General features: G+C 33.1%; 1 pseudogene; it reads left to right on the plus strand.

Moving 5' to 3' along the window:
• Window positions 1-7977: 7977 nt before the first annotated feature.
• Window positions 7978-8932, plus strand: LOC125176793 (olfactory receptor 52E4-like; annotated as a pseudogene).
• Window positions 8933-11788: the final 2856 nt, after the last annotated feature.

Below are 11788 nucleotides of genomic sequence, written 5' to 3' on the forward strand. Positions count from 1 at the left end.
GAAGAAAAATCATATTGATCATATAAATGGTTAAAGGAAAAAAAATTTTTAAATGGCAACAGCACATATTTATAATAAAAATATGAAGCAAACAAGGAATAAAGGAGAGCTCCGTCAATTTGATTAAAAAAATTAAAACCTAGAACTAAAACATATGTAAATTTAAAAAGTAATTAATAACCCAGTTAAAGCTTGAGTAAAAATTTTGTCCAGACACCCCACAAATAGAATATACAGATTGAAAATAAACACATGAAAAGATGCTCAGCATATTTTTCCATTAAGGAATTACAAATTAAAAAATGCAATAAGATTCCACTTCACACAATGGCTAAAATTAAATATAAAGCAATATCAAATGTAGGTCAGGGTGCAAAGAAAGCAAGAGAACTTTTCACTTATTTTTGGTGGAAATGCAAACTGACACAGTCACTTTAGAAAAACATATGGAGGGATGTCTGAATGGCTCAGTCGGTTAAGTGTTCAACTTCAGCTCAGGTCATGATCTCTCAATTCGTGAGTTTGAGGTCCACATTGGGCTCTGTGCTGACAGCTTGGAGCCTAGAACCTGCTTAGATTCTATGTCTCCTTCTCTCTCTCTGTCCCTTCCCTACTAGCACTCTGTCTCAAAAATAAAAGTAAACATTAAAAAATTATTTAAAAAAGAAAAACATATGGAAGTTTCTTACAAAGCTGAATATAGTCTTACCATGTGATTCACAATTACATTCCAAAGAATTTACCCAATGGGTTTGAAAACTATGTCCACACATAAACCTGCACATGGATACTTACAGCAACTTTATTCATAAAGAATTAGAAGTAACCAAGATGCCTTTCAATAGGTAAATGAATATCCAAACTGTAGTACCTCCTACAATGGATATATTCAGCATTAATAAGATACCAAAAAATGAAAAAACCACAAATGAATCTTAAATGCATATTCTGAAGTAAATGAAGTGAATCTGAAAGGGCTTTATATTGGGTGACTCTAGTGAAATTATATTATGAAAAAGCAAAGCTATCGAGACCACAAACATATCCATGCATCCCAGGGGGAGCAAGAGTGGGGAGATGTTGAATATGTGAAGCACATGGAAGGTTTTAGGTTCTATATGATACTATAAAGGTGGGTTATGATATGCATTTGGCAAAACTCTTAGAATTTTAGAACACAAAAGATGATCTTAATGTATGCAAATTTTAAAAAATCAACAAGGAGTTCAGGGGAATCCATGATGAAATACAAAAATATGAGAAACACTGTGTGTTAAAAATGTAGAGAAAAACCTCACTAAAATGGATGGGGAAAATGTTTTAACCTAACTCGGGAAATGAGTGGAGTCTGCGAGACTAAAAGCAAAAGACCTATACATACAGCATTGTATTCTAGTGGATAATTTTTCCCCATAGGGTTATAGGTTAACAATTCTAATACAGCTACATATGCATAGTGTTATTGAACAATTATGTAACTGTAGGGCATATAGTGGGGACCAGGTTTCTCAGTTTTGGAACGGCAGTTTACAGAGAAACATGAAGGGATACTAGAATACTTCTCGTGGTGACAGATTAGAGTTAGCCATTACTATGTTTAGTATTAGATAGACAACAGATGACAGAAAGATGATAGATAAATAGATGATGGATATTTATATATGTGTGTACATACACACAGGCTGGGATACACATATATATTTCCTTGCTCTGCCAGCTGAGAGGGTCTTAAACCAATGACAGTCCAGTAGCAAAGCACACCCAGCACCAAAACTTTGTTTCCAGTAACATTATCCAAGTAAAGGAATCAGTAATCCTTGGAGAAATATCACAATCTAAGATTGGGGCAGGTGATATATAGGATACACCTGTAGCAAGTTATGGTCCCAAAAGTAACGAGGTGACCCTCCCCCCCCAAAAAAAACCCCACACAATTGTGAGGTTAAGTCAAAGGGACACAGGAGTCAACTGAAAGAGTTCCTAATAGCCAAAGCTGGTCAGTGTGAAAAAATAAAGTAGTATTGGATTACGGTCTAAAGTATAAAATAAATATTAGAGCCCGTACTGATAAAAATAAATGATTGAATACATAAACAACTAAGGGACTAGATTAATTCTCATGCAAAATATTCCCAAACAATATTATGAGGATGCTCCATTCTAAAGGAGGTGGAGCGTAACTACTCACTGTTTAATTTGTGGTCTACACATTGCAACTTACTGCCAAAGAGTAAACTTGGAAATGGGGGGAGAGAGAGAGAATCCTGACAAACACATCCTCAGCCAGGTGATGAAGCTTAATATCAATAGTGATAAACTATGTTGATAGTATATATCCTTGATATGTTTTGACATAAGTAATAGTATACCTCATCGATTTTCTCCAATAATATAACTTTAGTCTAATCATGGAGGAGATAATCATACTAATCTCAATTAGGGGATATTTTACAAAAACCTAACTAGTACTTCTAAAAACTGTAAAGTCATCAAAATTAAGAAAAGCCCGAGTAGTAACTGTCACAGTCAAGAGAACCTAACAGAACTAACTAGGTATCACTAGGAACTGTAACTTGGTATCCAGGTACAACTAAGGGAATCTGAGTAACATATGAACTTTAATAAAATATGAACTTTAGTTAATATTGGTTCATTAATTATAAAAAAATAACAATATAATGTATAATTTTACTGGTAGGGGATCTTGGGCAGGAAGGCCAGCCTGGTACTGCAAGAGGAGGCAGAACATTGTCCTTGGGAAGGTAGCCCAGGTTATATTTTTATACTTGTGGAAGGTCTCCCATGAAAAAGTTGAGATAGGCAGGGCAGTTCAGCACAGTAGACACTGAGGAGAGTTTTGGGAAGTTGTGCCAGGTAGTACCATTTACAGATATATCACAGATGAAAGGGCCCTTTATTTTCAGCTGCCCCACAGAAAGCAAGCACCCAGGCACTCTATGGTATGGTGGACTTCGCTGCAAATGTTAGCCTGGGTGAGTGATCAGAACCCAGAACCATGGAAATGGTTGCAAAACCATAGATACAAAGGAGAGGACTGACTTTCTCTCTGGATGTTAACAGAAAAGAAGCTTTCACCAAGTAGCCTCAAAAGTCTGACCTTCACATTTATGATTCTCTTTAATTAAACTTTAAACCACTGAAATTTCCAGTTTCAAATGGATGTACTTATTACCAGATCATCAGCATGATTACCAGGTATCATCAGCACAACAACAGAGTTGAGATACAGTCTTAGAGAATGACAGGTTGTATTTGCCATGTTTTAATTCCAACACCTTTTCCTAGCCAAAAATAGCTCCCTGAAATTCACTTGCCTTTGCTTTGTGTAACCCTTCCCCTCCCCCAAAAAGTCAGCATATTTTCATTGCTCTAGTTGCCAAGGTCCACTGAAATCCTCAGGCTTTTCTTTCCTTCCAGTCTTAGCTCTTCCTGGCCCTGGGAACACCCTGGACCCCCACCAAGTTTAGATCAGATGATTAATGGTCTAAATTGTCAACCTCTTTCTTCTTATTCTTGAAGAACACACATTATCTTTTTTATTTTATTGTCTGACTGTTAAACACTACAGAAAATAAAACAGGAAGAAAAAATGAATATTTTACTATATAAAGTAATTTCCATACTTTACTATATAAAGTAACTTTCATGGATCTATAGGCTTTAAATAGCTGTACAGTTTTAAACAGAAGATTTATTTTCTTTTTAACTTATAAATTTACCTCTATAAATACTTCTATATTTACCTCAGCAAAAACACTATTGCTCAAGGTGAATTTAGTAACAGGGAGAGAGACACATACTCAATTTCTAATCATACAACTTATGTTTATGAGTTATCTAAGACAAATGCCTTAGACTCTCCTAACCTTAGCTTTATACTTGGTTTTATACTTTATACAGATTTATACTAAATTTGACTTTAAATCTGCTATAACAGCATCTACCTCAGAGAGTTGTTTTGAAATTTGAATGAGAATATTTATAAAGCATCAAGTACAGTGTTTGGTAAGTATTATTTTCTTTGATTGACTTTTGCTGGCATAAAGTCAGTCAAATAAAGCAGAACAATAGCTATGTACAGATCTGAAGTAGAGAAAAATACACATCCCAAAGGCCATCTCAACTGGTACATTCCCAGTTGATGAAGGCTCTGGCTTCCTAAAATAAGTTTGAATTTTAATAATAGAGTAATATGAAATTTGATTGAGTGTGTTCAGGAAGATGTTTGAACAATTTTAGTAGGGCACAAAAATACCATACTACTAGCAAAACAAATGATACATTTAAGAAAGCTCAGAGGGAATAGTTAAGGCACATCCTCGGATATACTGCTAGCATGCTGTGTGGTTGTATACTTCCCATCGGATGTCATTATTCAGAGTAATTTTGATCATCAGTGAACTTTTGCAAATAATCATAAAGAATATACCATGGTTAGCATTTGACTTAAAAGCTTATGTGTGAGTATGAATAAAAAAGAAAATATCAGGAATAAATGTTAAGTTTATTCCAAACAAAATCATAACCTTAATATAGGTTATTTATTTTATTTTATGCTCCCTGAGCAGGGCTGTGAAATATTTTAGTTGGATTTTAAGATTTTTAGCTCTGTATTAATTGAGGTAAATAATTCTGTATTTAAAATAAGCTCCAGGGGCACCCTGGAGGCTGAGTTGGTTAAGTGTCTGAATCTTGATCTCTGCTCATGTCATGATCTCACAGTTTGTGAGTTTGAGCCCCACATAGGTCTCTGCACTGATGACGCAGGGCCGCTTGAGATTCTGTCTCTCCTTCTCTCTGTCCCTCCCTCCCTCTCACTCTCTCCCTCTCCCTCTCTCAAAATAAATAAACTTAAAAAAATAAAATAAAATAAAATAAAATAAAATAAGCTCCAAAACAGAATATTCTATTAAAGCAAATGATACCATACTTCATAAAAAGATGACACTTATTTTCACTAGTTTTATGTATCAAACCATTTAATTATGGAGCATTTCAAACATCTACAGATGAACACAAATGCATAATTCTCTCATCATACAATGTCAACAACTGTAAACATTCTATTCTCTCCAGGCTTGGATTTGATTTTTTAAAGTAAAATTTGCATGTGTTTAAATATACAAGTCTTATCTGTACAGTTTTGAAAAAGGATATACCTATATATCCCACACCTTTATAAAGATATAATATTTTTCTATCACCTCAAAAAATCCTCTTTGTTCCTTCCCAATCTGTCTGTGACCCATTTCAATCCTCAGGCAACCAGTGAATGGATATTTTCAGTACCCATTTTTTTAAAGATTTTATTTTTAAGTAATCTCTACACCCAAGATGGGGCTCAAACTCACAACCCAGAGATCAAGAGTCGCAGGCTCTATTGACTGAGCCAACCAGGTACCCATTTTCTTTGTATGCTCTGGATCTTCATATAAATGAAATTATGTAATTAGTACTCTTTAGTAACTAGTAGCAGTCGATAGCTCAATATAATGATATAGAGTCATCTATGTTGTTGCACATAGAGTGAATCCATTTTTATTGCTGAGTAGAATTTCATTGGGTAAACATTCCAAAATTGATTTGTCTATCCACTGTTGATGAGTATTTGTGTTGTTTCCACACAGGGCAGTTGTGGATAAAGCCGCTACAAACATTCTTATACAAGTCTTTGTGTGGACATATGCTTTCCTCACCTTGAGTAAGCTCTTAGGAGTTCAGTCATAGGTAATTAGGAGAATCTGTTGCTCCACATCCTTGCCAAAATTTGGTGTTGTGCTTTTTAATTTTGGCCATTCTAGTAGGTATGTAACAAGATGTCATGTTAGTTTTAATGTACAATTCCTGAAGCCTAATAATTTTGAGACATTCAGTGTCATTTGTATATTTTTCTCTGCTAAGTGCCAGTGTAGGTCTCTCCTTTTCCCATTGCTTGTTTTCTTATTTTGTTAGTTATAAGCATTGTCGTATGTTCCTAACACAAATTCTCTTACAGAAGTAAGGGATTGTGAATGCTTTCTCCCAGTCTTTGTCCTCTAAGTCCACTTAACAGTAAATTTCAAAATTTAATAACATGTAACAAGGCTATTTTCTTATGGTTATTGCTTTTGTGTTCTAAAAAAATATTACTTCCTACTGGGTTGCAAAGATACTCTTCTTCCTTTGATTTCACACATGTTAAAATTGGAGTTTTGTTTTGTTTTTAATACTTAGTTCTATTTTAGAGATGTAATTAATATTTGATTTTGTTGTGAAGTTGGAATCAAGGTTCTATGTGTGTGTGTGTGTGTGTGTGTGTGTGTGTGTGTGTGTATGTGTGTACACACACACGTATATATATAAAAAATATATATTCAGTTGCACCAGAATTATTGGTATAAGAAACTGTGCTATCATCACTGAATTACTACATTGGTCACTTTAGAACATTTGACTGAGGATGTAAAATATGTCTATTCTGTTCTTTCTATTAAGCACTCCCTATCTATTTGTCCGTTATCATAATGACTTACTATACTGTTTAAAGTTTGAAGTCTTTTATTTTAAGTTCCGATGTTTTGTTATTCTTTTTCCAATGAATTTAGGGTATTCATATAATTATTTTAGAATGAGTTTAAATTTCTTGGTTATTGATTGAAGTTGTTTTATTAAGCAACTTAGGAAGAACTGACATCTTAACATATTTCAGTCTTTCAAACCACTTTTAAAACTTTTTTAGGTCTTCTTAATTACTGTCATGTTTTATAATTTTAAGTGCTTATGGCTAACTACTCCATGCTTTTGATGCCACTGTAAGTGGTAGTATGAATTTTCACAGAATTTTAACTTAAATTTTAATTTCTCATTGTTTGCTAACAGTATATAGAAAAGTATTGATTCTATACCTGATTGATAAGCTAAATGGTTTTAAATTCTTTGATTTCTATCTAAGTGTTCATGTGACTTATGAATTGGAAAGTTGGCTTCTTTCATTCCAATCTTACTGTCTTTTTATTTATTTTTTCTTGATATATTGACCTTGTTGGAACCTCCAGTAAAATATTAATATAATTGATGCCAGTCGATATGTTTGTCTTATTCCCAATCTTAGAAACAAATCTTTCTGTGTTTCACCATTCAGTATGATATTAGCTGCAGATTTTTCATATATTCCTTTCACTAAATTGAACCACTTTTAGTTTTTGCCTAATTTGCTTAAAGTTTCTTTTTTAAAGTATCATATATGGATGCTAAATTTAATTACTAGTTTTTACTTGTTTTAAAATTATCTTTTCTTTGAGTTGTTTATGTGGTGAATTTTTTTACTGTAAAAGTAGAAAAATACTAATAATAAATTCACCAACCATAGCATAAAAGCACCATTTTATTAAAAGATACATATATATATATACATATATATATATATATATATATATACACACACACAAACACAGTCTCATTAAAGCAAATAAAGGGAAAAGTAACACTTAACAAAGAAGGGACTATGACAGGTAAATAAGCCTTATATGTAGACATTCTTGATCTTCATATCCAAAGTTTCTTCCCATTCCAATTCCTCAACATATTGTAGTTTTTCACAACATATTGTAGTTTTCTCTTATGTTTCCACTCAACTAATCAAAGTAACTTGAAAATGTAATACAAGTTTTGCTTACTGGCAGCGTTTTCAGCTGGTACTAGTGAATACAGACGAGGATTTCACAAAAGAATGAGCTAAAGATGATCATGGATCACTACACCACACTACCACCAGAAAAGACTGTTTCTAACTTCTACAGTTCCCATGGAATATTAAGTGGGATAGTCAATAATTTGAATTTAATAGTCAATTGTCCTCAAATGACTTTCCATTATGATTTTTAGTGTCTAATTGGTATGCTACTATATATAGTGATATCCAAACACCATATATTGCCTTATGTCTCCCCAGAAATACTGAAGAAGACCATAGTATATTTTCCAACAGTTCTCAGCAGGATGTCCTCTGTCAATGACACTGCTTCAAATCCCTCTGCCTTCCTTCTGCTGGGTATACCTGGTCTGGAAGCTTTCCATATCTGGATTGCTTTCCCTTTCTTTGTTGTTTATCCAATAGCACTTGTGGGAAATGCCACAATCCTGGTTGTGATAAAGACTGAGCAGAGTCTTCATCAACCCATGTTCTAATTTTTGGCTCTTCTCTCCTTTATTGATCTAGGCCTTTCCACTTCTACCACTCCCAAGATGCTATCTTCTGGTTCAATTTCAGGGAGATAAAATTTGAAGGCTGCTTCATCCAAATGTTCTTTATCCGTACCTACACTGGCATGGAATCCGTTGTACTGCTGGCATGGCAACTGACTGCTTTGTTGCCATCTGTTACCTACTGACATATACCACTATTCTCACCAACAGAGTGGTAGCCATCATGGCCTCTGTTGTAGTGGGGAGGCCAGTCCTTCTTGTCATCCCTTTCTGCCCTCTTCTCAAATGGTTGCCCTTTTGTGGATACTACATTATTCCTCACACCTACTGTGAACACATGGGAATCGTGCATCTTTCCTGTGCTAACATAAGGGTCAACATCATCTATGGCTTATATACCATGGCTGCCCTGATTTCTGACTTGATCCTTATTGCCCTCTCCTATGTTCAGATCCTACGAGCTGTTTTCCACCTTCCTTCCAGGGATGCCAGACTCAAAGCACTCAGCACATGTGGCTCCCATGTCTGTGTCATTTTAGCATTTTACACACCAGCATTTTTCTCTTTTATGGCTCACTGATTTGGTAGTAATATTCCTTGCTACATCCACATCCTTCTGGCCAATCTGTATGTGGTTGTTCCCCCTTGTTTAAATCCAGTCATTTATGGAATCAGGACAAAGCAAATTCAGGACCGAGTTGTGAAAATATTTGTAAATAAAGAATGACCCAAATGTATTCAAAAATTAATAAATTCTTCTAGGCTAACCTTCAACTTGTACATCTCTCAGGGTGTCCCAAATTGGGATTATGTAAAGGTCATTCAGACATTACTTCAGCCTTTATTATAGTCTCTTAAACTCACACTCATTGGTGCCTTTATGTAATTTCCATTTTTTCAATAGATTATATACTACTGTTTCTCACTGAAGGTGAGAGAAGATTGTGGGGCCTTGTAAAAGATGTAATCAAATTCTTGAATGCATGTGGACATGCCAGCAGTAAAATTTATGTACAGATTTGATAAAAAAGAAGATTTTGGTGGTATAAAATTTTTCAAGTTTGGAAATATTCATGCATCGATATTTTAGAATATGTCCTTCAACTACCTATTTGTCTGCCAATGTTACTTTCATCTTGGAACTATTTCTTAATTTCACTCAGAGGGTTATTGCAATGTGCATGCTAATTATCACTCAATTTATCTTCTTAAAGAGTTGAACCCATTCTATATTGCCATCTCTATAATGATACCAAAGGCAGAGGAAAACATTCATGAAAATAAAATTAGTTATCAAATTCCTTCACAAATGCAGCTATAAAAAGTATTAACAAAATTATGAAAATTGAGTTTAATGATATATAACATTATCCTGTATCATGACCAAGAAGCACTTATCTTACAAATGCAGGGGAAATTTTTGCATTTAAAAATCAATTAATGTTTCCTCCCATAATTTCAGACAAAAGTAACTACATGTGATGTTAATAAATGCATAAAAAACATTTGACGAAATCCATCATGAATTCCTGATAAAAATTTCAGAAAACTAGAAAGAGAAAGGAACTTACAAATAGGATAAAGGAAGCTTATGAAATTTGATAGATTACATCACAGTGAAGAAAGACTGAATATTTTGTCTCTGTTAAAAAAAATACAAGGCTGCCTGTTCTTATAATGTCTATTTGCTTCTGTACTGGGGATTCTAGCCAATGCATTAAGGTAAGTAAAAGGAATAAAAATCATTGATATTAGGAAGAAATTACCTGATGATCTGTTTTTTTCTATGTAGGAAAATCTTATGTAACATACTAAACCTACTAGATCTAATATGTGAGTTTATCGAGTTCAGAGGATACAAGTTTACTATACAAACAGTTAAATTTCTTATTTTAATGGCATTCTATTAGAAAGTTGAATAAAAATATTGCTTGCCATAGCCAAAAAAGAGAACATTTAGGGACACATTTGATTAAAAAAGAAAAGTAAGACCTGAAGAGAGATAACTAAAAAGTATTGCTAAGATAAACTGAAGGCATATATAAAAGGAGACATATACAATCATCATATATCCAAGTCTTGATATTGTGAATATTTCTATTCTCTCCAAGTTGATATATAGATTTAATCACATTTCAATATAATTTCCAGCAGACTTTTTCTTATAGAAATTGAAAAGCTGATTCTAAAATCTATATAGAAATGTAAAGTAACTGAACAATGTTAACAAAATTGGAGGACGTAATAAAGACAGAATACTAGTGGCATAAAGATATGAAAATTAATCACTAAATTAGCATAGGAAGCCCCCAAACAGATCTGCACATATAGTCTTAGTTGGTTTTCAACAAAACGATAAGGTATTTCAATACAAAATGGGTAGATTTGGAGCAATTAGATGATCATATACAAAAATATGCACCCCAAACTATACCTTACATCCCATACAAAAATAAAGTAAAAGTGGATCATAAATTTAAATGTAAAACTTAAAATTAAAAAAAACTTCTAGGACACATTATATTAAAGAATAATAATTAGATATACTTTTTAAATTATTGAACTGAATTTCATAAAATTTAAGAGTTTTTGTTTTTCCAAAATACAATTAAGAGAATACAAACACAGGTTACAGAGTTCAAAAAAATTTTGCAAATTAAATATGTGATAATGGACTTTCATTTAGCATACACAGAGTAGTTTCAAAATTAGATAAAGAAAACTAACCATTCAATAGAATTGGAAAAGATATTTTAGTGAATTTTTCATCAAAAGATATATACAGATTGAAAATCACTGCATAAAACATTCTCAGTATCATTAGTAATTAGGAAATCTATTTAAAATCTCAGTGACATACAACACACTATTATGATGTCCAAAAATTAAAGATACTGACTGAAAAATGTGTACTATATTTATGGGGACCTATTTCTGGTTCTGTTCTGTTCCATTGACCTATGTATTTATTCTTTTACCAATACCATACTGTCTTAATTATTGTAGATTTATAGTAAGTCTTCAGGTCAGGAAGTGTAACTTCTCCAACTTTGTTCTTTTCCTTCAATATTGCATTGGCTACTCTGGGGCTCTTGTTCCACTTCATATAAACTATAAAATCAGTTTTCCAGTATACACAAGTAACTTCCTGGGATATTGATTGGGATTATAAGAAATCTATACATCAAGTTGGGAAGATCTAACATCTTGACAATACGTCATCTGGTTCTGGACTTCTGTTTATTGTTTTCTTTTGTTTCTTTTGTTTTGTTTTTGTTTGTTTGTATGTGTTTTCTTTACCTGATTCAATCCCTTGCTGCTAATAAGTCTGTTCATATTTTTTTATTTCTTGCTGCTTTAGTTTTGGTAGGATATATGTTTCTAGGAATTTATCCATTTATTCTTAGTTGTCTACTTTATTGGCATATAGTTGTCATAATATTCTCTTACAATCATTTGTATTTCTGTGGTGTTGGTTGTTATTTTGTCTCTTTAACTTGTGAGTTTGTTTATTTATTTCTTTTCTTTATAAGTCTGGCTAGAGATTTATCAATTTTATTGATCTTTTCAAAGAAACAACTAT

Source organism: Prionailurus viverrinus, chromosome D1 (genome assembly GCF_022837055.1).
Source record: "Prionailurus viverrinus isolate Anna chromosome D1, UM_Priviv_1.0, whole genome shotgun sequence".
Classification (NCBI taxonomy): Eukaryota; Metazoa; Chordata; class Mammalia; order Carnivora; family Felidae; genus Prionailurus; species Prionailurus viverrinus.